Consider the following 27,878-nt stretch of genomic DNA (forward strand, 5'->3'; position numbering starts at 1 on the left):
CTTATAAAGGGCTCTGGCAGAATCTGTTTCCGCCAGAAGAAATAACAGACTGGTTACAATTATATTCTAGATCTGGGGGTGAAAACACACACAAACAAAATGACATAGGCACATAAAAACAGGATGTAACAGTTTGGGAAAGGAGGATGCGGGAACCAGAGTAACAAACAATAAGACTTTAATTAACACAAACACTGAACTGAAAACATGACTCTCTGGCATCCCCGGCTCCTCCTTTTAACTCTCTCCCGCTGATTGGGCAAATTAGTGCCAGGCGTGCATCCTCTCGGCCCGGCCACGCCCTCCTCCTTGTCACATTCCCCCACCACCCGATTTAGGCTGGGGAACCTCCAGTCTGACTTACACCCCCCTCCCTTCCTGGAGAGGAGGAGTTGCCCCTTCGGCCATTCCGTCGCCGGCTGGTCTTCCCCGCCTCCTGGGTACCTGGGTAGGATGAGGGGAGGGGAGGGGAGAAAGAGAGCGGGGGAGACAGAGAGAGAGAAAAGAAAATGCTCTTCTTCGGCTCCCACGGGCACGCCGCCTACCCGGTCCTCAGCCACTCCTCCGCCCCCTGGTGGATGGCAGTGGTTCCTCTGCCTCCCAGCGGATGGCAGCGGGTCCTCCGCTTCCTTCCGGATGGCAGTGGTTCCTCTGGCTCCTGGTGGATGGCAGCGACTCCTCCGTCCCCTGGCGGACAGCAACGGCTCCTACTTCTCCTGGCAGACGGCAGTGGCTCCTCCGTCTCCTGGCGGATGGCAGCGGTGAGTTCTCCCAGACAGCGTGACCTTCCTCCTTTCCCGGGTTTCGGCACCAGTGTAACAATTCGGGAGAGGAGGATGCGGGAACCGGAGTAACAGACAACAAGACTTTAATTAACACAAGCGCTGAACTGAAAACATAATGACACATCGACGAACACACACACACAGAGTGGCCGCGTGCGTCTCTCTCTCTCTCTCTCTTTCTCTCTCTCTCTGGCTTCCCCAGCTCCTCCTTTTATCTCTCTCCCACTGATTGGGCAACTCAGCACCGGGTGTGCATCCTCTTGGCCTGGCCACGCCCTCCTCCTCATCACACTATACAGACACATAATGTCTGTATGTCAAAACATGTATTACCCTATTTCTTTGTCCTGGGAAGATGTGGAATGAAGGGGGTTCAGATAGAGGGTGCAGTTGTAAATAATCCTATAATGGAATAGACATGAGTGAAAAGGCATTAACTTGCTATGTTTCTTCTATAACAACTTAAAAGTGCTTTTACCTCTGCAGCTCTGTCTGAACACACTGATAGTGTGTCCTCCTCACATGCTTCACCCTAATGACCAAATAAGGCCATGCAATTAATACACTGGCAATAGAAAGTTCTCATATATGGTGTTTTGTGTGCTGGATACTAACCTCTGTGTGAGAATCTGTATTCTGTGTGCTGGCTCCAACAATGTTACTGAACTTCCCTTAACTAAAAATGCATTCAGCAAGTCATATGTGCTTGCATCTTAAAGTTCATGCCAAAAATTATCAAATTCTTGTACACATACCCTGTATAAATGAAGTCAGTTTGGAGGAGCCAGCACACAGATATGAAGACTTGGATACTGTCCATGGTCGTCCCTGGTTGTTGGAAAGGGCCAACTCCTCTGCCACAATGTATTGTTGGGGTTGTGGCCCTCCTGCCATTTTCTTTAAGTCACACTATTTTCTCTTAGCTGCAGAAGATATATTTTATTGTAATATGGTCACAAGGACAATAAAGAGGAGATTGCAAATATTCAATGTGATAAATCTCTAGCTCTCTTTGAAGGATGAAGTGGGAGCCAGATAAACAATCCAACGTAAGTCTTTATTAGCATACTTTTCAGCGTAACACCACGGTATGCTTTTCAGCATAACAAATGTATGCACACATGAACACTGCTGTGTGCGTGTCTCTCTCTCCTCTCTAGCAGTCTGGACTGCCCTTTTATCCCTCTCCAGCTCTCACTGCAACACAAACCAGCTGTTAGAGATAATTTCCCACAGGTGGCAAACCTTACCACTGTTCCTCTCCCAGCCTCACTCTCCACATACCCCCATCGCCCGACTCAGGCCGGGGACCATCCGGCCAGTCACTTATGCCCCCCCCCCCCCCCCATTTCTGGAGAGGAAATCTGCAACAGGAAATAATGATGTCATCCAGATAGGCAGCAGCATAAGCAGCGTGCAGTCTGAGGATTCTGTCCATGAGCTGCTGAAACGTAGCCGGGGCCCTGAACAAACTGAATAGAAGCGTCACGAATTGGTGTAATCTGAACGGTGTGGAAAATGCCATCTTTTCACAGGACACGTGAGTTAAGGGGATCTGCCAATATCTCTTCGTCAAATCCAGTGTCGAATAAAAGTGAACCATGCCTAACCGATCGAGCAGTTATTTATCCGAGGCATCGGGTATGCATCAAACTTAGACACTGCATTGACTTTTCTATAATCCACACAGAACCCAACCGAGCCATGGCTCTTAGGAACCAGCACCACCGGGCTGGCCCAGTCACTGTAGCATTCTTATATTACCCCCATATCAAGCATGGCCTTTAATTTTTCCCGTACCACTTCTTTTTTGTGCTCGGGTAATCAGTAGTGATGACTGCGTACCACTACCCCTGGGGTCGTTTCGATGTGGTGCTCTACTAGATTCGTATGACCGGGGAGAGGCGAGAACACGTCAGAGAACTCTCCTTGCAACCTGGCAACCTCCGTGACTTGGGATTGTGAGTGTTGGTCTCCACAAGTGACCAGTGTGACTCGATAGGTGGCTTTTAAGCTCACCTCCGGCACAAGCTCCTCCCACTCTAGAAGCACCATCGCCAAAGTCATGGGAATCACCTCTCTCCATGGTTTTTGGAGATTGAGGTGGTAAATATGATGTGCTCCGCCTCTATCCATTTGTTTCACCTCATAATCAATTTCCCCAACTCGCCATCTGATCTCAAAGGGCCCTTGCCACTTGGCGAGTAATTCAGAGCTCGATGTGGGGAGCAATACAAAGACTTTATCTCCCCGTAGTTGAGTACCCCTATAATACAGCTGGTTTTGACATTCTTGAGCCTGGAGTGTTAATTGCCCCAGTGTGTGGAGTTTTGCTCTCACGTCAAGAACATATTGAATTTCTTTTTTGCTGTTTGAAGGTCCCTCCTCCCAATTTTCCCATAGGATGTTGAGCATGCCACACAGTCGACGCCTATAGAATAATTCAAATGGGGAGAACCCTGTGGAGGCTTGCGGGACCTCTTGAACTGCAAATAATAGGGGCTCGAGCCACTTGTCTCAATTCCAAGCATCATTTTGCATGAACTAACAAATCATATTCTTTAGGGTCTGATTAAATCAATCGACCAAGCCATCCATTTGGGGGTGGTAAATGCTGGTACGAATTGATTTAATTCCTAATAATTTGTACAGTTTGCGTGAAATAAACGTAGTACCCTGATCAGTGAAAATTTATTTTGGAATCGCCACTCAGGAGATAATTCTGAAGAGTGCCTCTGCAACACTTTGCACTGTAATGTTGTGCAGAGGCACTGCTTCCGGATATCGCATTGCGGAGTCCACCAGAACCAACACAAAGCGATGCCCATGTGCCGTCCACTCTAATGGCCCGACGAGGTCCATGCCATTTCTTTCAAAAGGGACCTCTATCAACAGAAGGGGGCACAATGGTGCTCTTGGGGTGGCCGGCGAATTCACCAGCTGACATTCACGGCATGCCGCACACCACCTGCGAACATCCCTGTGAATGCCCGGCCAATAGAAATGGGCCATTAGACGGTTCAGTGTTTTATCCTGTCCTAAGTGACCCGTCATCCAGTTATAACCAAGCTTTGGTGCATGGAGGTTTGGTTACAACCTGAATCCACCAAGGTTTGGTATGCACCCCCCTTAATACTCCACCTCCATGGTGGGACATTGATTCTGGAAGTGCCCAGGCAATGCTGCTCTGTGCTGCAGCCAACCCATTGCAAGATGGCTTGCTTCAAGTCCTGGTACCCCAGGAGGTTGGCGATTGGTAGTCGTTGGGCTGCCATTTCAACTTCTCCCGACAGCAGTGGCAGCAACTGGACTGCCCACTGGGACTCTGGCCATCCCGCTGCTTCCACTGCATGCTCAAATAGCTCCACGAACACCTCCGGGTCATCCTCTGGTCCAATCTTAGAGCGTGAAGTGGGTCATGGCGGGGGTGGTGGCCGAGGTCGTGTTGGTAGAATCCCCCTGGGGTATCAAGCACCTGCCGGTCCTCCGCTTGAGCTTGAAGGATGACCTGGAATCGCTGCTCCTGTTCATGGCGCAGCTCAAGCAGAGCCTGATTTTGCATTTGGTGGATGCTGGCAAGGGTCTTGATAAGATCGGCGAAGGGCAAGGACTCTATGACGGCATATCTTCCTCCCTATTCCTCCCACACCTCACACCCCACACCCACTCTGACCTTCACTTCACACAAACCCCAACACCTCCTGCAACCCCCCTCCTCCCCCCTCCTGCTACTCAACCTGCACTTAAGATCTGTAAAGATGATGTGAGCCGCGTCTTTCAGAAAAAATAACCGGCGAGAAAGGCTTCAGGCCCAGATGGCGTCTCACCAGCGTGTCTTCGATCCTGTGCTAACCAGCTGGCCCCCATCTTCACACAGATCTTCAATAGACCACTGGAGCAGTGTGAAGTCCCATGTTGCTTCAAACGCTCAATCATTATTCCTGTCCTAAAGAAACCAAAAATCACAGGACTTAATTACTACAGACCTGTCGCCCTGACGTCTGTGGTCATGAAATCATTTGAGAGACTGGTGTTGGCCCACCTGAAGAACATCACTGGACCCTTTCTAGATCCCCTTCAATTTGCTTATCAAGCAAACAGAACTGTGGATGATGCAGTCAACATGGGATTGCATCATATCCTGCAACATCTGGTAAGACCAGGGACTTATGCAAGGATCCTTTTTGTGGACTTCAGTTCGGCTTTCAACACCATCATCCCAGCTATTCTCCGGACTAAACTACACCAACTCTCTGTTCCCATGTCTATCTGTCAGTGGATTACCAGCTTTCTGATGAACAGGCAGCAGCTTGTGAGACAGGGGAAACTCACTTCCAGCACCTGTACAATCAGCACTGGTGCCCCCCAGGGATATGTGCTCTCCCCACTACTCTTCTCCCTCTACACCAATGACTGCATTGCCAAGGACCCCTCTGTCAAGCTCCTGAAGTTTGCAGATGACACCATTGTCATCGGCCTCAACCGAGATGATGATGAGTCTGCATACATAAGGGAGGTTGAACAGCTGTCTGTCTGGTGCAGTCAAAACAACCTTGAGCTGAACACGCTCAAAACAGTGGAGATGATTGTGGACTTTAGGAGGAACACCCCAACACTGACCCCCCTCACCATTCTAAATAGCACTGTGGCAGCAGTGGAGTCATTCAGGTTCCTAGCACTACCATCTCACAGGACCTGAAGTGAGAGACACACATTGACTCCATTGTGAAAAAGGCCCAGCAGAGGTTGTACTTCCTTTGCCAGTTGAGGAAGTTCAACCTGCCACAGGTGCTGCTGATACAGTTCTACTCAGCAGTCAATGAGTCTGTCCTCTGCACTTCAATAACTGTCTGGTTTGGTTCAGCTAGGAAATCAGACATCAGAAGACTACAAAGGACAGTTCGGACTGCTGAGAGGATTATTGGTTGCCCCCTGCCCCCCCACCCCCCCTTTCAAGAACAATACATTTCCAGAGTTAGGAAAAAGGCTGGAAAAATCATTCTGGACCCAAACTCACCCTGCCCATTACCTTTTTGAACTGTTGTCTTCTGGCCAACGCTTCAGAGCTCTGAGCACCAGAACCGTCAGGCACAGGAACAGTTTTTTCACTCAGGCTATCCATCTCATGAACAGTTAAATTGCCCCATTGAGCAATAACTATGTGCAATACACAGTTTAGTCTTTTTTATATTTATCCAACACATCCAACCTCTTCTGCCATTTCATTCATCTGGGAAAAAACAAAACAAAAAACAAACAAACAACAACAACAACAACAAAAAAACAAACATTTGCACTGTACATAACAGATAACAGATTTGTATTAGATTGCACTACATATGTGTATGTGTGTATGTATGTATGTATGTATGTGTGTGTCTGTGTGTGTATGTACGTATGTGTATAACTATTTTTTATTTTTTATTATTATCTATGCTGCTGTTTTTGTATTGCTTTTGTATTGTTGTACACTGGAAGCTCCTGTCACCAAGACAAATTCCTTGTATGTGTAAGCATACTTGGCAATAAAGCTGATATAACTGATTCTATTCCCGTGTTTCGACACCACTTTGATAAATCTCTAGCTCTCTTTGAAGGAGGAAGCAGGAGCCAGATAAACAATCCATCGTAAGTCTTTATAAGCACACTTTTCAGCGTAACACCACGGTATGCTTTTCATCATAACATAAATGAATGCACACATGCACATTGCTGCGTGCATCTCTCTCACTCCCCTCCGGCAGTCTGGACTGCCCTTTTATCCCTCTCCAGCTTTCACTGCAACACAAACCACAAACCACAGGTGGCAATCCTTACCGCTCTTCCTCTCCCGGCTTCGCTCTCCACAGACGTTGCTCGGCCACACCCCAATCTCCACACTCAACACTTTGAATGATGTTCTTGTATTTCATTTTAATTTGCTGCCAGGATCGTTTGAAGTTTGGGTTGCATCTAAGTATTAGAAAAAATGCATTTAAAATGAAAAACCTTTGTCAGGGCCAATTCATTATTTCTGTTCAAATATATTTTCACTTATAAGTTGATATACATTTTAGTAATATTAATTAACAGTTTACATTTATATTAAATTAGTCGTGAGGTTATGATATTTTAATCTATTTTATCCTCATTGTGAGCTTATAAAAGTTAACTTATGCGTTTACACAATCAGCAATGTTACTCCAGCAATTTTCCAGAGCTTTAGCAGCTGCAGCGGTGTTGCTTTTTACGGTTAGTGTAGTGTAGTGTAGTTTAAACTCCTCAAATTTACTCATAACTATTTATTGTTCTTCAACCGAAAAGTATGCACACCTGCTTTTCTCCATGTTGAACGTTATTGGCTGTTCGCTGCAAACGTCAGGCTTTTATGTGCACGCACGTGATGAGTAATCATTGATTCAGGGTTAAAACCTGGGTTGATAGAAAAAGTTGATAATCAGCGTCATGCAACCAATTAACCCAAATTAACCCGGATTGGAATTCTTTAGTTTTGTCAACCTGAAACTTACTCTGAAACTCTGAGTTTATTCAACTAGCTTCGTGCAACAGGCAACAGATGAAATAAATCTTCCAAACCTTTATTTAAAAATGAGTGTTGGGTTCGAGTCTTAGTTGAGTCAGAGTCAAGTTCGAGTCTTTAACAATTGAGTCAGAGTCCAAAGGGGGCCGAATCGGAGTCAATAACAGTCTGAGTTGAGTCTGAAGGAATCTGTTCCTGAATCTGAATTAAACTGACTGTAAACTCAACACTGAGCCATTACATAAATATTTTAAGCTTATTTTAACCTTCACAACTAAGATGTGTGAGTATGAATGTAACAAAAACATACCTCTGTTGCATTTCATGTCAGTTTTTCATAATTAGAATCCTGCTGAACAAACTTTAAAGTGGTTTCAGAACAAAAACATTCTATAAGAGTATCAAGACAAAACTCAATGAACATTTCTTTTTTTTTTCTTTTATTTATTTTTTGTATGTGTTCCAACACACTTCTTATTGCATTCTGTAGACATTTCAATAACTTGTTGCTTTTTCTCTGCCACTCAAACATAGACTAAAGAATGTAAAAGTAGATATATAGAAAAGAGAACAGCTGCGTTGGACTCATTACAGCCAGGAATATTATGGTTTGTCATTTCTATTTAGTTTTAATTTAATTTTCAGTTTGTCCTGTCAATTTAGTTTAGTTTCATCTAAAATTATCCCTATCTAAAAAATAGTCTTACTGAGATTTGATTTATGTCTCTATCTGCCAAGGTTTGGAAAAATACATATAAAAAGTAGTAATTAGCATTCGCTGAGAAGTTACATTTCATGATTTGACTGCAAATGCTTCATCCAAAACACTGGAAAAGCCCACTTCTATCATTATAAGGGAAATTTCACACGGGACACGACAGTCACAAGTGTCTAGTTACCTATCTGTCACTCACTCGACGTTGTGTCGATGTAGTGACACTAGGGGTCACTCTTGGGAGCCCGAGACTCCTCTGGTCTTTGATGAAAGGCCAATGAAAATTGGCGAGTGGTATTTGCATGCCACTCTCCCAGACATACAGGTATAAAAGGAGCTGGTATGCAACCACTCATTCAGATTTTCTCTTTGGAGCTGAACGGTCATGCTCCCTGAGCTTAATTCCCACGACTGTTCATTCACCTCTGCTGGATCTGACGGTGCATTTCAGCGGCTTCTCCCCCCTCTGCACTGGTGCAATGCAGAGAATGCCCCTGGGCGCTTCGGCAGAAATAAGAGAATATTTCTCTAAAAGAGTATATTTCTCAAAAAGAGCGGCACACACGGAATGTCTTTTTAAAGATGCCTTTCTGATTGTGTGTTATTCCTGGTTGTGCTCGTTATCTCTCGCCTTCTGACAGTCACGATCACTGTCTTTTGTGTCTGGGCACTGCTCACTCAGAGACAGCGTTCGTGGATGGTCATGTTCTCATTGCGAGGACATGTCCATGGCAACGATGCTGTCGCGGCTCGCCTTCGTAAGAAAGCAAGCAACCCCAGAGGCTACCCGCCTCGGTCCTTTTACCCACGGGTATGAGGCCAGCGCGGCTAGCACTGGGGGCGATTTGGGGACCCCAATGGGACTGCCTCCGCCGGGTATCCCCCCGCGGACCTCCTATTCCCCAGCATGCTTGTCTGCCCCGATCGGGCTTCCGGATGAGTCCACCGGCTCGTCTCACGGCGAGTTCGACCTCTTATTCGGAGCCCGCAAAAGTGATGAGCTCTCGAGCGCACCATCGGAGAGCGGGCTTGTCCAGTCGGACGTGGAAGCCTCGGCTGGGCTCCTCCCTTCGGGGACGATTGCTCAGTCACAGGCTGACGCGGAGATGAGGACATGCTTTCCCAGGCAGCCGCGAGCGTCGGCTAGAGTGGAACCCTCTGCTCTTCCCTGAACCCTCGTGGCTCGATGATTGGTTCCTGGGCTCGCGGCGCCACTCAAAGCCACGCCCCACCCCCGTTCCTTTCTTCCCGGAAGTGCATGAAGAGCTGACAAGGTCGTGGGAGGCACTTTTTACTGCCCTGTCCTGATCTTTTCAGCTTCCCCGCCCTCACTACCCTCGATGGTGGGGCGGCCAAGGGCTATTCAGCAATCCCCCGGTGGATAAAGGAGCTCACGGTGTACCTATGCCCGCAGAGCGCCGCCACCTGGCGTGGGTGCCCAAAGCCCCCGTCCAAGGCCTGTAGGTTTACGTCGTATCTGACGGCCAAGGCCTAAGGTGCCACTGGACAAGCTGCCTCCGCCCTGCACGCCATGGCTCTCCTGCAAGTCCGCCAAGGCGCTAAAGGAACTGCACGAGGGTAGTTCCGCCCCGGGATTAATGCAGGATCTGTGCTTGGCGACTAACCTCGCTCTCCGAGCGATGGAGGTCACGGCGCGGTCTCTCGGGCGGACGATGTGGTCCAGGAGTGCCACCTTTGGCTCAACCTGGTCAAAATGGGTGAGGCCGACAGGACACGATTCCTTGCTGCCCCCATCTCCCAGGCTGGCCTATTCGGCGACACCGTCAAGGACTTTGCCCAGCAGTTCTCGACGGTGGAGCAGTAGACGGAGGCTATACGGCATATCCTGCCCCGGCGCGGCTCAAGATCCCGCACCCCGTCTACTCCTCGCCAAGTGTGTCCCCCTGCGGTGACTGCGCCGGCTCCGCCGCAGCCCGCCCCTTCGGCCCGGCGTGGAGCCACCGCAGGAAGCAGATGCCACCCGTCTCGCAGCCGCCCAGAACCCGTGAAAGGCTTCAAAGCACCCTTGAGACGGGCGACACAGGGACAACGAAACCCGCTGCTCTGGAGCTGGTAAGCAGACCTCTCCATCTTTTTGTTACCTTTGCATTTAATTGCACTGCATGCCCAAGTGGCTGCAGTACTCAAGAGTTCAGCAAGAGCAGTTTCCTTGTTCCCTGGGTCACGTTTCCAGTGTGCACAGCCGTCATCACGACCACGGACTATTTGTTGTGGCCAATCTTGGACCTGTGAGTACTGAACTGGGCTTTACACAGACTCCCGTTCAAGATGAGGACGCAAAAACGCATTCTGGCGTCCAGCATCAAGATTGGTTCACGGCGGTAGACCTGAAGGACGCGTACTTCCACGTCTCGATACTTCCTCGACACAGACCCTTCCTGCGGTTTGCATTCGAAGGTCAGGCATATCAGTACAAGGTATAGAATCTTCAGAAAAACAATTATAGAACATTTTACTGAGCTCTTGTTGGACTCATATATATATATAAAACATTTTGCTGTACATTAATAGGCTAATATTTTATTGTGCATGGTTGAATGTCATGAACAGTGGATATGGTGGAAAAGGACATATTTTAACATATTTTTTGCAGCTCATCAATGTGTTGAAGACAGTGTTGGCTAAGTTACTTAAAAATAGTAATCCACTACAAAATACTAATTATTTCTCTAAAATTGTAATCATATTACTTTTCTAATTACTTCAATAAAAAGTAATCACATTACTAATTAATTTACTTTTAAATCACTTTCTTAAACACTTTTCCGCTCAAAATATTCAAAATAATATCTATATTTCTTGTTCATTGTTACACACAAGTCATACACTCAGTACTTCTCCTACGTTTCTCCTTTACAATGACTTGCTACAGGGCCATAATTCATGTATTCTACATGAATAATATATTAGAAATAAGCATAACCCTATAATGTACTTAAAAGTAATTAAATTAATTGAAAGTCAGTAACTGTAATCTGATTACAAGAATGTAAAATGTAATGCATTACACTACTTTTTAAGCTAAAAAGTAATTAGATTATGGTAACTAATTACTTTGTAATTAGATTACACCCAACACTGGTTTAAGATACATTATATCAATAATAAAAAAGTACTGTTTTATTTATCAGTTTAGAGCTGCCGTCTGCTTTAGAAATAACGATTTACCGACCAGGCTATTTAAAAAGTAAAAATGTAATTCATATTATTGACTTCCCAAGGACTTCAAGTTTAAGATGACAAGACAACGTTGACCACAAGAGACTAGAGAAATAATTGACCTTATACACAATAGCATCATCTTTGATTTTTAATGGGAATAAAAACGAGGCTGTGAGGGATAGACTTACCATCTCTCAAAGTCACCCACGGAATAAAGCGATATAAAGCTCCAATCCCATCTGATTTTCCACAACTCCTGTTGTCTGCAGATTCTTATCTACTGAATGTTCTTCGAAAAATATTTTTCAATATGTTGTCCATGGAACGATCCAAAAACAATTTAAACTGCAGTACAGCCCATTGAAAAGACTGCTTCTATCCCTCACAGCCTTGTTGTTATTCCCGTCAGAAATCAAATATGACCCTGCTGTCAATAAAGGAACAGACCAACATTTAAGTTGTTATTCATTAATTATCTTCCCATGCAGTGAGAACTCAAGATCTGCTGCTACCAGATCATTGAGTCTGAACTTGTGAACTGGATCAGTCTGATTCATAAACAAATCATTATTTTCAGCGAACTGGTTGATCCAGTTTACAAATCGGACTAAATTAGTAAATTACGAATCGTGTATACATTGTATCTGTCACACCTGAGACTTTTGCCCTAGCGGCCACCGGAGGTCGCTAGGTGTTTAAAAGACTTTTAGTTTGAAGTTTTATCCTTGTGTCTCTATTCCTGGTTCCTGCCCTGATTTTTCCCAGCTCTTTCTTGTTTACCTTGTTTGCCCCAATGTATTTAATGTCCTTGTGGTTGCTTGTGTCTTTGTCAGTTGTTGTTTTCTGTTATCCCCATGGATGTAACGTTTGTTCAGTTCCCGAATTTTTGTTTTGTTTTGTTCCTGTGTTTTCCAAGTTTTGTATCTGGACTCGTTTTCTTATTAAATTAAAGCTGCACTTATCCTGCTCTCTTGACTTCTTCCTGCATTCATTACAGTATCAGTGTGTATACATCCCTTAATAGCCTAACATTAAAACTATTATTCACTATTTTTATTTTGTGATATGTTGTTACTAAAGTAAATAGTGAGAGGAATGTGCATGACTTGGCTCAATTAAGTTCTTAATTGTAACTACAATGAAACAGCTATGTGAGCACCGGTGTTATGGATCATCTGGGGATCGTGTTACATTTACATTTAGCAGACGCTTTTATCTAAAACGACTAACAGTGCTCTTGGAACAGATGTGTTTCCAGCTGTTTCTTAAATGCGGAGATGGTATCAGCATATTGTGTGGAGGTTGGAAGCTCATTCTACCACAGAGGACCAGAGAGAGTGAATGATTGTAAAATAGACTTTGTGCCTCTTTGCGATGGGACCACTAGGCGACGCTTGTTCATTGACCAAAGAGAGCGAGTAGGTACATAGACCTGGATGAATGAATTGAAGTAAGAGGGAGCTGTTCCATTAGCTGTCCTGAAGGCCAGAGTCAAAGCCTTGAATTTGATGCAGGCAGCTACTGGCAGCCAGTGGAGTGAAATCAAGTGGGGTTGTCAGTTTGGAACGAAAGTTTGAGCTGCCTATCATCTGCATAGCAGTGGTAGGACATACCATGTGCCTTATTGATAGGTCCAAGTGATGTAGTGTAAATTGAGAAAAGGAGGGGTTCAAGCACTGATCCTTGAGGAACACCAGTGGTCAGCTGGTATGAATTGGACACCTCTCCTTTCCAGGTGACCTCGAAAGATCTGCCTGTGAGGTATGACTCAAATGATCCAAGCGCAGTTCCTGTGATGCCCAGGTCGGAGAGAGTGGACAGGAGAATCTGGTGGTTCACTGTGTCAAAAGCAGCAGACAACTGGGGTTATGCGCATGTACGCAAATATTTTTGCCTGACTTTCTGGCAGATGTCGGATGCCGACAGATTCGTTGAATGCGATTTTCCACGGAACACATATTAAAAACGTATGTCACATTGTTTATAAATGTGAGATTATGTCTCTTCAGAATAAAAATGGGCTTGTCCCAATCAGTGGGATTGGCAGTTTTCAACCACTTTACCTGTCTGCGTGATCCCTCTGTATCGTTTGTCCTGGAAGGAAAGCAACTATGCCTGTAGGTTCATGAAGGTAACATATGTACTCACACATTAACACATGCATTGGTAGCATTTGTAACTTTTTAAAGAAAAGTTTATATCAATTTGATTTTGCTTCGTATAACTGCGTGTCAGTAAACTGTAAAAGTTCAGTAAACTGTCTCAATTCATGACTCCTGGTCTTCATTTTTCATAATACATACTGGTCTCTCTTCAGGCCAGCTGAGTAGTACAGGATTCCAAGCAGAACCCGTTAATGTGTGCAATGAACATGGAAAGGCATTTTTTAAAACAATTCCAATTATTTATTGCATATTTACATTTCAAAGTGGCATGTAATGAAATCTTTTACTATTCAAAATTGATCATGCGGAAGGATGATGCATAAAGTGAACATGAGATTTGCAGTTTTTTCCATAAATGCTCCTAAAGAGTGTGGTGACCTTGTAGCCAATATAAATGATGGAACAGGCTGTAGTTCAAACTATGGGAGATAATTTTAACCTAAAATAACAGTACTCTAATTTTCAATGTGGCCTTCAGTGATGGCTTTTCCCACAACTATTTTTGTCAGGCTTTTAAAACTTAAAATGTGACATGATTGTTTAGATATTATTGTTGTCCTTTATTAACTTTATTAATTTACCTGTGTGATCTCTCTTAAGACGACATCACATTTCTGACATATAACTTCCGTCTTTATAACAGTTTCCACTTATCATTACATCTTTCCCCTATGCATAACAATAAATAATCTAACTAAACCATGAACCACTTTATTGTAGTCTGTAAACTTTTAAACTTTTTTTATGGATCCAGTTTAATTACGGGTCTCCTTGTCCTGTGAGACCTTTGAAGCTGAGGTGGCTCTGCCAGCTCCTTAATGTCCTTTCAGTCCTTGCCACTTCCCTTTAACAGTAACTCATCCTCAGTTTGTCTCAATTTTATTGAGTCCTTTTCAAAGTCCTTTTGTTTTAGAAATATCTCTTAGAAATATCTCAGAAGGATATACCTCATAGGATCTGGGTGCAAATGATCCGAGGACAGTGGCTTTTTTTATTTAACTTGCTCCTCCACACGTACCACTACGTTCTCCTGGAGCATAGTCAGTTGAGTAGCTGTGTGGTTGTTACAACCCGGCTCGTAAAGGCCCCAACATAAAAGAGGCAGAGACAAAAATCAAAGTATGAAACGTCATGGTTACTTGTGTAACCTCCGTTTCCTGATGGAGGGAACGAGGCGTTGTGTCGAAGTAGTGACACTAGGGGTCACTCTTGGGACCCGAGACACCTCTGGTCTTTGATAAAAGGCCAATGAAAATTTGCAAGTGGTATTTGCATGCCACTCCCCCGGACATACGGGTATAAAAGGAGCTGGTATGCAACCAATCATACAGGTTTTATGCTGAGGAGCTGAGACAAGGTCCGGCCATTTCAGCGTTGTGGCAGGAGGGACATAACGTCTCGTTCCCTCCATCAGGGAACAGAGGTTACGCAAGTAACCATGACGTTCCCTATCTGTCACTCACTCGACGTTGTGTCGATGTAGTGACACTGGGGGTCCCTATACGAAACGCCACAACTGGCTGAACTGTGTTACGTGAACTGGCGGTGTGTGACGGGCAGACCACTGTGTGCCTCATAGCCAGCACACCAGGTCGACACGTAACCTCCCCCAACATAGTTATGAGTGTTGAATGGCCCTTTGGGGACAAGTCGACTACCCAAAAGATAGAGACAGGCTAACCCAGTCATGGCCTCTTTTCCACTTCTTTTTTCCACTACCTAAAAAAAGAAGGGGGATTATCCGACTGGGCCGCCAGGTCTAGTCGGGGGGTGTCCCTCCCAAGGGGAGGACACCGCTAAGACCACACCTCGCCCAAAGAGAGGGGGGATATTTAAGTGGAAAAATATGTCACATGGTCTTGCCGACCATGTGGAGAGTCTTCAAGGCTCTGCCCAAGGAAGACGCAGTTTGCCAACAGGGAAACGAATTAGCGGAAGATATACATCGCATGGGGTTTGCCTTACAGGGAACCGCCACATGCGGAGCACCTACCCCAGAACAGGCTCTGGAGACCCTGAAGAACTACAGAGAGGTCCCATGAGGGAACGAGGTGCGGTCTGGAGGGATTCAGCCTCCTGGCACCTCTCAGGAATCTGATGATCAGGTCATGCTTCCCTAAGGACTTACTGTCAACTGCGTCGTGGTGTGCTGCTATGGCGGCAACGTACACCTTCAAGGTGGAAGGGGACAGCCACCCTTCCAACCTCTCCTGCAGAAGGAAAGCACTGACCCGACTGTGCATCTCTGGGGGTCTTCCCGTCAGGAAGAACACCACTTAGCGAACAGACGCCACTTAAAGGCATACAGGCGCCTCGTAGAGGGGGCCCTAGCCTGAGTGATCGTGTCTACCACCGCGGGTGGTAGATCGCTTAGGTCTTCCGCGTCCCCTCCAGGGGCCAGACATGGAGATTCCAGAGGTCTGGTCGCGAGTGCCAGATGTTGCCCCATCCCTGAGAAAGAAGGTCCTTCCTCAGGGGAATTCGCGAGGGGGGGGCTGTCGCGAGGAGCGTGAGGTCCGAGAACCACGTCTGGGTGGGCCAGTATGGTGCTACCAGGATGACCTGCTCCTCGTCAACTGCAGGAAGGGTCTGTGTCGAGGTAGAATCGAGATGTGGGAGTATGCGTCCTTCAGGTCTACCGAGAACCAATCTTGATGCCGGACGCTCGCCAGAATGCGTTTTTGAATCAGCATCTTGAACGGGAGTCTGTGTAAAGCCCGATTCAGTACTCAGGTCCAAGATTGGCCGCAACCCACCGCCTTTTTTCAGTACAATGAAGTAGGGGCTGTAAAACCCCTTCTTCATCTCGGCCGGAGGGACAGGTTCTATCGCACCCTTCCATAGGAGGGTAGCGATCTCCGCACGTGAGGTAGCAGCGTTTTCGTCCTTCACCAAGGTGAAGTGGATACCGCTGAACCTGTGCGGACACCTGGCGAACTGAATCACGTAGCCGAGTCGGACGGTCTGGACCAGCCATCGCGATGGATTGGAAAGCGCAAGCCATGCATCCAAGTTCCGCTCAAGGGGGACCACAGGGACAACGTTGTACCAGCAGGTGGGGCCTCGCGGCGGGGTGGAGCTCAAGGTGCCACACCATGTCGTGGCCGTGCTGAGTCTAGGGACATCGAAGCACTTACCTGGCTCCTTGTGACCACCCCCGGAACAGCCTAGCCGACAGTCGCCGAGCGCAGATCCTGCATCAATCCCAGGGCGGAACTACCCTCGTGCAGTTCCTTTAGCGCCTTGGCGGACTTGCAGGAGAGCCATGGCGTGCAGGGCGGAGGCGGCTTGACCAGCGGCACCCTAGGCCTTGGCTGTCAGAGACGACGTAAACCTACAGGCCTTCGATGGGGGCTTTGGGCACCCGCGCCAGGTGGCGACGCTCTGCGGGCATAGGTGCACCGCGAGCGCCTTTATCCACCGGGGGATTGCCGAATAGCCCTTGGCCAACCCCACCATCGAGGGAAGTGAGGGCGGGGAACCTGAAAAGATTGGGACCGGGCAGTAAAAATTGCCTCCCACGACCTTGTCAGCTCTTCATGCACTTCTGGGAAGAAAGGAATGGGGGATGGGCGTGGCTTTGAGTGGCGCCGCGAGCCCGGAACCAATCATCGAGCCACAAGGGTTCAGGGAAGAGCGGAGGGTTCCACTCTAGCCGACACTCACGGCTGCCCGGGAAAGCATGTCGTCATCTTCGCGTCAGCCTGTGACTGGGCAATCATCCCCAAAGGGAGGAGCCCAGCTGAGGCTTCCGCGTCCGACTGGACGAGCCCTCTCTCCGATGCTGCGCTCGAGAGCTCATCACTTTCACGGGCTCCGAATAAGAGGTCGAACTCGCCGTGAGACGAGCCGGCGGACTCATCTGGAAGCCCGATCGGGGCAGATGAGCGTGCTGGGGAATGGGAGGTCCGTGGGGGGATACCCGGCAGAGGCGGTCCCATTGGGGTCCCCAAATCGCCCCCGGTGCTAGCCGCGCTGGCCTCATACCCATGGGTAAAAGGACCGAGGCGGGGAGCCTCTGGGGTGGCTTGCTTTCTTACGAATCGTTGCCATGGACATGTCCTCACAATGAGTACATGACCATCCACAAACGCTGTATCCGCGTGAGCAGTGCCCAGACACGAAAGAGTGATCGTGACCATCAGAAGGCGAGAGATAATGAGCGCAACCAGGAATAACAAACAAAGGAAAGGCATCTTTAAAAAGACACGTCTTTAAAAAGACGTTCCGTGTGTGCCGCTCTTTTAGAGAAATATACTCTTTTAGAGAAATATACTCTTTTAGCGAAATATACTCTTTTTTTCTGCCGAAGCGCCCAGGGGCATTCTCTGCAGTGCACCAGTGCAGAGGAGGGAGAAGCCGCTGAAATGCGCCGTCAGATCCAGCAGAGGTGAATGAACAGTCGTGGGAATTCAGGTCAGTGAGCATGACCATTCGGCTCCGAAGAGAATATCTGAATGAGTGGTTGCATACCAGCTCCTTTTATACCCGTATGTCCGGGGGAGTGGCATGCAAATACCACTCGCCAATTTTCATTGGCCTTTTATCAAAGACCAGAGGTGTCTCGGGCTCCCAAGAGTGACCCCTAGTGTCACTACATCGACACAACGTCGAGTGAGTGACAGATAGGGAACATTTGTTAAGTCTAGGGGTTATGTATATGTGATGTGGAGCTCCATCTGCGCATGTCTTCACGAGTGTGTATGTGTGTGTGCACGTGTGTCAAAAGAAAGAAAGCGAGAGTGTGCTGGGTACCATGCTAAATAGCCCACACCACCACACAGGTGTATGCAACAAGCAATTATCCTCAGTCATTGCCTTAAGCTCTAGCACTGCCACTGCTAAAGCAAAAGTAAGCAAGGAGGTCATAACAGTGGTCAAATAGAGACTTTTGTTTAGTTTTGAGTCTCAGAGCTTTGTCTTTCTAAACAAAACTGTCTCTTTGGCCTATTGATGAGTTGGATACATTCATTAGCAATTGTTGTAATCAAAAGGTAATCAAAGCATTTTTAATCATGTGCATTTATTCAGGTTATTTTATAATTATAAATCGTTCAGGTCATTTGTTTATTTGACCTCTAAGATGTGACAGGGTCTGACCCATGTCAGGAATGTAGTAACTGTGTTTGCTCATTTATCCCAGCTCCCAGAGAACGAATATACATGTGAGTTGTAATTAATTCATTAATCATTGATCAAATTAAGCAAGAGTTTAAGTTTTAGGTCAAGAATTAACCTTCTGTACCCTTTTACCTTTTATATTCTGAGTATGCAGGACATAAAAGTGTGTACGTCTGAGCTGTTTTTTATCTCGAAGTTTTGTTCTAAAGAAAAGGAAAACATTCAGCCTGGGTTTTGATGACGTTCAGCATTAAGAAGATATAGTCTCTTCTTTTTCTTATGATGCTGTCTTTTTTTTTCCTTCTTTGTATTTCCCTCTCCTATTCGTCTTATTCACCAGAGAAACTAGCATGCAGCCATCTTGAAAATGTCTTTGAACTTCTTGTCTAGTGTTATCTATATAGATACCTATGGTGTTGATGTCAAAGTGTAATTAGCTAGTGAAGTGGATTTACAGGTTGTAGAGTTGCCAAAAGTTATCATGAGTATTTTAAAGTGTTCAGGGGATGTCATAACAACGAAAAGCAGGGCAGGGAGATTTTAAAACAAGAGTATTCTACTCATGAAACTCCAAGAGACACAAAGTCATTAAAAATACTCTGTACGAAACCTCTGACCATCTTCTTATGTCATTCACAATTGTGTTATGGTGAGTAGATTTTTTGAGTGTTATACCCCGAGAGGGGAAGGGGTGCTACTATATTTATCCACACACACACACACACACACACACACACATAATAAGTGTACCTTTTTAACAATTTTAATCACATTTAAGCCTCTTAAAAATGTGGGGTTAATTTGATTGAAAAAGTACAACTAATTTCCTTTAATGTCATGAACTTGCATGTAAAATAATACAAGCTGTCACTGTTTTAAATTTCATGTCAGCTAGACATTTTGACACAAACTATTAACAAGTTAAAACCCTAAAAATTAAGCTGAATTACACATATAACAATTAAACGCTTGTATCATGAAAAAGTGCAGTGTCATAGCTGTCTGAATGTGATCTGCCAGGTCCAATTTACTTGGGTGTCAGAAAAACTAACATTTAAAGTGACAGAAAAACACCTCACTAGTATTATCATGTGGGGAACACATCACATGGACTTACCCACCAAGAAGTACCACACATGGAAAGGAGTCCCCGCGGTAGGTCCTACCTGGAAGGGAGGAGCTCTACAAGCGCAGCGACTGGTGGCAAAGCAGAGCAGAGCAGAGCTCTGCCCTAGGGAAGACACAGGTTTGCTGTCAGAGAAACTGTACCATGGAAAATACCTCATATTGGATTACCAACAGGGAATCACCACATATGGAGCACTTATCCCAAGTACAGGGGCTGACCTGACAGGGCATACTTTATGAGTACTGGGCCTGGCATTGAATTCCTCTTCCGAATTCGCCTGCCGCAGAGTGCTGGGGAGGAAAGACATCCAGGGTTTGCCAGTCCCGGGAACTCACGTGGAGGAAAAAGCACATGTTATCCCCTCAGGGAGTACAAGCGGTACACCTGGCCAGCTGCCCGCATATTTACCTGTTCGTACCCGCTAACACATGGGACGAAACTGGCTCAACCCGGAGATTGTAAAATCTCGCAAAGGTATTGGGTGTTGCCCAGCCTGCTGCTCTACAGATGTCTGTTAGAGAGGCGCCGTTCACCAGGGCCCAGGAGGATGCCACACTTCTAGTGGAGTGTGCTTGTACTCCCAGGGGGCCTGGTATGCCAAAGCAATGGCATCCACGATCCAGTGGGCAATCCTCTGTTTGGAGACAGCCTTCCCCTTCTGCTGTCCCCTAAAACAGACAAAGAGCTGCTCAGAGCGTCTAAAGCTCTCTGTGTGGTCCAAGTAAACATGTAAGGCACATACCAGACACAGCAATGACAAGGTTGGGTCTGCCTCCTCCTGGGGCAGCGCTTGCAAGTTCACCACTTGATCGCTAAAAGGGGTAGGATTACGTGAGAGTATGCCAGACCGAACTCTAGGCACGTATCGCCGACAGAGAACACCTGCAGGTCCCCAACCCTCTTGATGGAAGTGAGCGCAGTCAGGAGGGCTGTCTTCAATGAGAGGGCTTTTAGCTTGACTGACTCCAGGGGCTCAAATGGGGTTCTCTGTAGGCCCAGCAAGACTATGGAGAGGTCCTTTGAGGGAATGAGGCATGGTCTAGGAGGATTCAACCTCCTGGTGCCTCTAAGGAACCTGATGATCAGGTCATGCTTCCCCAAGGACTTACCATCTACCGCATCGTGATGTGCCGCTATGGCAGCCACATACACTTTTAAGGTGAAGGGGGACAGCCGCCCCTCCAACCTCTCCTGCAGGAAGGAAAGCACCGACCTGACTGTGCATCTCTGTGTGTCTTCACCTTGGGATGAACACCAATTCGCAAACAGATGCCACTTCAAGGCATACAGCTGCCTCGTAGAGGGAGCTCTGGCCTGAGTGATAGTGTCTGTAGCCCACTTAGGTCTACCGCATCCTGTCCAGGGGCCAGACATGGAGGTTCCAGAGGTCTGTCCCTGAGATAGGAGGTCCTTCCTCAGGGGAATTTGCCAGGGAGGGGCTGTCGCGAGGAGCGCGAGACAGAACCAGGTCTGGGTGGGCCAGTACGGTGCCACCAACACGACTTGTTCTTTGTCCTCCCTGACTTTCCACAGAGTCTGTGCAAGCAGGCTCAATGGGGGAAACGCATATTTGCACAGGCCCCTGGGCCAGCTGTGTGCCAACGCGTCCATGCCGGGCGGGGCCTCGGTCAGGGAGTACCATAGCGGGCAGTGGGAGGATTTCTGGGAAGCAAACAGGTCTACCTGCGCTTAGCCAAATTGACTCCAAATCAGCTGGACCACCTGGGGGTGGAGTCTCCACTCTCCTCTGAGCGTCACCTGTTGCGACAGCACGTCCACTGCATGAATGAGTTCACCTGGGATGTGAGTGGCCCGCAAGGACTTCAGTCGCTGCTGACTCCAAAGGAGGAGATGGTGGGCGAGTTGTGACATGCGACGTGAGTGTAAACTGCCTTAGTGATTTATATATGCTACTGTCACCATGTTGTCCATCCGGACTAACAAGTGCTTGCCCTGGATCAACAGCAGAAACCTCCGCAGAGCCAGCAAATCCAGCAGCAATTCGAGGCAGTTGATATGCCAACGCAGTCGAGGTCCTGTCCAAGAGCCCGAGGCTGTGTGCCTGTTGCAAACGGTGCCCCAGCCTGACTTGGATATGCCTGTTGTGACAACAACACGCCTGGACACTTGTTCTAGGGTAACCCCTGCCTGTAGAAATGCAAGGTCCGTCCAAGGGCTGAACCTGCAGCGACAGATCGGCATGATAGCCACGCGATGCATACTGTGGCGCCATGCCCATCTCGGGACTCGAGTCTGAAGCCAGTGCTGAAGCGGTCTCTTATGCATCAACTGAGGATGCCATATGCCCCAGGAGCCTTTGAAATTGTTTCAGTCGGACTGCTGTTCTTCTCCTGAATGACTTCAGCCAATTCAGCATAACTGAGCGCGCTCGCTCGTGATTCACACTAACATAGTGACTGAGTCCAACTCCATCCCGAGAAAAGAGATGCTCTGCACCAGGGAGAGCTCGCTCTTTTCCCAGTTGACCTGAAGCCCCAATCGGCTGAGGCGTCTGAGCACCAGGTCCCTGTGTGAACACAATAAATCTCGAAAGTGAGCTAGAATCAGCCAGTCATCGACTGCACGGTGTCATTGATGCTAAAGGGGGCAATACACAGTATTAAGAACTAAAGGTATGCAGACTTTTCATTTCATTTCATTTTTTTCTTTGTTGCCATGTTTTGTTTTATAATTGTGCCATTCTGTTATAACCTACAGCTGAATATGAATCCCATAAGAAATAAAATAAATGTGTTTTGCCTGCTCACTCATGTTTTCTTTAAAAATGGTACATATGTCCCAATTCTCCAAGGGTATGCAAACATTTGAGCACAAAAGTGCTACTCTTTAAAATAAATAAATAAATAAATCAGTGCCATTTTATCCTTTCGCCCCTGTCTCTGCTGAGGTTCAATACAAGGTATGCTCAATCAAAAGCAGTTGTGGCATAATGTTGATTACCATAAAAATTATTTTGACCAGCCCCTTCTTTTCTTAAAAAAAAAAAATAAAACAAAATAGAAGTTACAGTGAGGCATTCACAATGGAAGTAAAAGAGGCCATTTTTTGAGGGTTTAAAGAAAGAAATGTGAAGCTTAAAATTTTATAAAAGCACTTACATTAATTATTCTGTTAAAACTCTGTATTTTATTAGCTGTAAAGTTGTTTAAATATTTGTTTTTACAAGGGTTATAGGGTTTACGGCATTATGTTGTCATGGCAACGAAGTTGTAAAATTGGATATAACTTTACACAGAAAAGGTTATTAGATTGGTTATTAGACTGATTTTATTAAAGACTAAAATCGCATAACACATATTGTTTATGTCTTGTGGCTATACTTTTGAAACAGTGAATATTTGAACATTTACAGATTGGCCCCATTCACTTCTATTGTAAGTGCCACACTGCAGCCCAGATTTGTGCTTTTTTTAAAGAAAAAGGAGGGACAAGTCAAAATTATGTTTTTAGGTAATCAACATTATGCCACAAATGATGATTTAGCTTAACTTGTATTGAACCTGGAATATTCCATCAATAATTGAAGAGGTTTTGGACACTTGGGTAAAAAAGGCCACGATAGTTCCAAATGCTGCAAATATATCTATATAAAAATGTATATAAAAAGAAATGTCATTTTGGTGAAAAAAAACGTAAGTTTAAAAAAAAATGCCTTCAGAGTGTACATGATAATATGAATATTTTGATAACATTTTGGCCTTGTAATACATTTAAATAAAATCTATGAATATCATTTTGGAAGATTCTAGAACAATTTTCACTGACTATACTATTGGCTTATGTAAGTTTATTTCAGGCAGCACATAATACCCACTGAGCATTACATAATATACGCCAGCAAATGTCTTTTTCACCTTGTAACCTGCCAAAGCCCCTCCTGGATGAGAGAATGCAGTAAACAGCACGTCTGACTTTCACATTTATACTGATGAAATGCAGCTGCATGCATGCAGTGTGTGTGCATTAGATGGCACATCGTCACAGACTGCACTATGAGAATGACGGTCTGTAAGGTTAAGGCAGTGCTGTCTGTTTAATTGTATCTAACATGATTTTAGAGTCTATGGATTGATGCAGTCATCATGCACGCAGATACACTATATTGCCAAAAGTATTCGCTCACCCATCCAAATAATTGAATTCAGGTGTTCCAATCACTTCCATGGCCACAGGTGTATAAAATGAAGCACCTAGGCATGCAGACTGCTTCTACAAACATTTGTGAAAGAATGGGCCGCTCTCAGGAGCTCAGTGAATTCCAGCGTGGTACTGTGATAGGATGCCACCTGTGCAACAAGTCCAGTCGTGAAATTTCCTCGCTACTAAATATTCCACAGTCAACTGTCTTGGGAATGACAGCAACTCAGCCACGAAGTGATAGGCCACGTAAAATGACAGAGCGGGGTCAGCGGATGCTGAGGCGCATAGTGCGCAGAGGTCGCCAACTTTCTGCAGAGTCAATCGCTACAGACCTCCAAAGTTCATGTGGCCTTCAGATTAGCTCAAGAACAGTGCGTAGAGAGCTTCATGGAATGGGTTTCCATGGCCGAGCAGCTGTATCCAAGCCATACATCACCAAGTGCGTCGGATGCAGTGGTGTAAAGCAGTGGAGACGCGTTCTCTGGAGTGACGAATCATGCTTCTCCATCTGGCAATCTGATGGATGAGTCTGGGTTTGGCGGTTGCCAGGAGAACGGTACTTGTCTGACTGCATTGTGCCAACTGTGAAGTTTGGTGGAGGAGGGATTATGGTGTGGGGTTGTTTTTCAGGAGCTGGGCTTGGCCCCTTAGTTCCAGTGAAAGGAACTCTGAATGCTTCAGCATACCAAGAGATTTTGGACAATTCCATGCTGCCAACTTTGTGGGAACAGTTTGGGGATGGCCCCTTCCTGTTCCAACATGACTGCGCACCAGTGCACAAAGCAAGGTCCATAAAGACATGGATGAGCGAGTTTGGTGTGGAAGAACTTGACTGGCCTGCACAGAGTCCTGACCTCAACCCGATAGAGCACCTTTGGGATGAATTAGAGCGAAGACTGCGAGCCAGGCCTTCTCGTCCAACATCAGTGTCTGACCTCACAAATGCGCTTCTGGAAGAATGGTCAAAAATTCCCATAAACACACTCCTAAACCTTGTGGAAAGCCTTCCCAGAAGAGTTGAAGCTGTTATAGCTGCAAAGGGTGGGCCGACGTCATATTAAACCCTATGGATTAAGAATGGGATGTCACTTAAGTTCATATGCGTCTAAAGGCAGATGAGCAAATACTTTTGGCAATATAGTGTATGTGCTTTCTGCTATATGCATGCTTTCTTGTAGCAGGAGCATTGCAGCCACGTTGACAGGTGCTTCAGACATACAGCCAAATGAGGTAAGAGCAGTCTCATGCATGCATTCAACAAATATTCATGACAAACATGGAAAAAAAACTGAGTAGACCCCTGTTGATAGGTTCACTGAATGTCGATATTGCATTGCCAATAAGAGGTGAGAATTGCATAACATTCTAAAATATATCAACATAATAAAATATGTTGTTGTTTTTAGCTGACTCATTTGTGGGTCCATTTTTTATTATTTTATGTTATAGTTACTAAAATGGTAAATAATAGAAAGGAAATATATCAGTAGCACTTTACAATAAGGTTCTATATTAATATCAACATTAATGCATTAGGTGTCATGAACTAAAACATTTATTAATCTTGCTTTATGTCAATTCATAAATAAGCTATTGTTCATTGTTAGTTCATGTTAGTTTATAATGCTAATCACTAATGATGATGTACACAAGTTTAATGTTAAAAATAATTAATTGTAATAATGTTAAAAAGTATTGATATTTGTAAAAATGCATTCTAGCCAATATTAATTGTTAAAGTATTGTTCATTGTTAGTTCATGTTATTGGATTAACAAATGTTAATGTATACAATCTTATTAGTAAAGTGTTTCCAAAATATAATATACTAAGATATGATCATATTTAATTCTAAAAATGTATAAAAAATAAATGAAAAAAGGTTCAAAGTGCATTTACACTATTTCACCTTTATCAGAATTCATACCTACACCATATGCTATCAAACTGTGTTCTAAAGCAGAAAATGCAGCATGTGAAATCTGAAATAAAATGTTTAATTCATTCAAATTTATAAATAACTAAAAATGTACTGTATAATTTAAACTAAGTTTGAATATACCTCAATGTGCAATGTAAAAAATAAAATAAAAATACTTTGCAGTAATGTTTTCACAGCATAATCATACATGTGTCTAGTGGATTTGTTAAGTTGTTGTTATGGTTTGATAAATAATGATGATGTCACTTCCTGCATTCATCAGATCCAAACGAGAAACAACCAGAATGGAGAGAGAAGCACATAAACCTGGCAGGTAGCAACATTTCTCTATGGTCAAATTTGCACATATGTGTCAAAAAAATATGTCTGTCAGTAGTTTAGCAATTTTGTATTCTTACATTTTAGTTATTAATTTCAATTTAAAATAAAACAGACACTCACTGAGCACTTTATTAGTAACACTATGGTCCTAATAAAGTGCCCTACATTTTCTGCTGTTGTAGCCCATCCGCCTCAAGGTTCAACATGTTGTGCATTCTGAGATGCTATTCTGCTCGCTACAATTATACAGAGGGGTTTTCTGAGTTACTGTAGCCTTTCTGTCAGCTCGAACCAGTCTGGCCATTCTCCGTTGACCTCTCTCATCAACAAGGCATTTCCGTCCGCAGAACTGCCACTCACTGGATGTTTTTTGTTATGTTTTTGGCACCATTTCTGAGTAAACTCTACAGAATGGTGTTTGTGAAAATCCCAGGAACAGAACAGTTACAGAAATACTCAAACCAGCCCGTCTGGCACCAACAATCATGCCACGGTCTAAATCACTGAGATCACATTTTCCCCCCATTTTGCTGGTTGATGTAAACATTAACTGAAGCTCTTGACCCGTATCAGAATGATTTTATGCATTGTTCTGCTGCCACATGATTGTCTGATTAGATAATCGCATGAATAAATAGGTGTTCCTAGTAAAGTGCTCAGTATGTGTATATTACAGTACTTTAGTTTGTGAGATGTCCCGGGTTCATGTCCCAGACGAGTCCCCAATAATGTTATGGCCCCAAGATGAACTAGGGTTATGGTGCAATGTAGCAATTAAGATGTTTACCAACATGTTTTCCTAATTTAATTACATTTTCGAAAAAAAAAAGAAAAAAAAATCTTTTTTGGTTATTTCTGAGCAGAATCAGTATTTTTCCATTCCAGTTCTGCCATTCCATAGCCTCCTTTTGCAAATGGTAACCGGTTAGAACGAAACGGTTAATAATGTTCATTTTGAAATGACACAACTCTGTGCTAAGGGTGGGAAATATACCAGTTGCAGTGTTGCCAGATTTTGCAAGAGAAACTTGCGACCTGGTCTGGAAAAACAAGCCCAAAATAAGCAACTTTCCTCACCCAAAATAAGTGAAAATAAGTTATTTAACTTTTTCCCATGTGGAAAAAAATTATCAGCATAGTATACAGTAGCCTACATAAAATAACGTCTTAACAATAAATGTTTTCCTAATATTATAATATTTCAAATATACATCTGGCCATCTTAAATCAAACAAAAGCCAAAATTTCTCTCTCCTGCAACTGCGTAGGAGCGTTTGTAGTCAAAGTCTCCTTATGTGGGACAATAAAATAAAAAAAAAAAATAAAAAAACCTTGGTGTACCCACAGAGACTGCATACATGCATGTTCTTCTAAAGTGAACAAAGACCTGAATCAACTTTATGCTGATGTAGCAACCAATATTGGGGTAAAACGTCCTGGTTACTTGCGTAACCTCCGTTCCCTGATGGAGGGAACGAGACGTTGTGTCGATGTAGTGACACTAGGGGTCACTCTTGGGAGCCCGAGACACCTCTAGTCTTTGATAAAAGGCCAATGAAAATTGCCGAGTGGTATTTGCATGCCACTCCCCCGGACATACGGGTATAAAAGGAGCTGGTATGCAACCACTCATTCAGGTTTTATGCTGAGGAGCCAAGACAAGGTCCGGCCATTTCAGCGGGTAGTTCAGTGTTGTGGCAGGAGGGACAAATAGTCTCGTTCCCTCCATCAGGGAACGGAGGTTACGCAAGTAACCAGGAGGTTCCCTATCTCTCACTCACTCGACGTTGTGTCGATGTAGTGACACTAGAGGTCCCTATACGAAACGCCACAACTG

The 27,878-nt window shown here is 45.2% G+C and overlaps 1 protein-coding gene across 1 annotated transcript in view; it reads right to left on the reverse strand.

The window, feature by feature from the left end:
• The window catches only part of pcmt (protein-L-isoaspartate (D-aspartate) O-methyltransferase), a 623,660-nt gene that overhangs the window by 409,105 nt on the left and 186,677 nt on the right, over positions 1-27,878 (reverse strand). The window lies entirely within an intron of this gene.

The sequence above is a fragment of the Myxocyprinus asiaticus genome, chromosome 19 (assembly GCF_019703515.2).
Source record: "Myxocyprinus asiaticus isolate MX2 ecotype Aquarium Trade chromosome 19, UBuf_Myxa_2, whole genome shotgun sequence".
NCBI classification, from domain to species: domain Eukaryota; kingdom Metazoa; phylum Chordata; class Actinopteri; order Cypriniformes; family Catostomidae; genus Myxocyprinus; species Myxocyprinus asiaticus.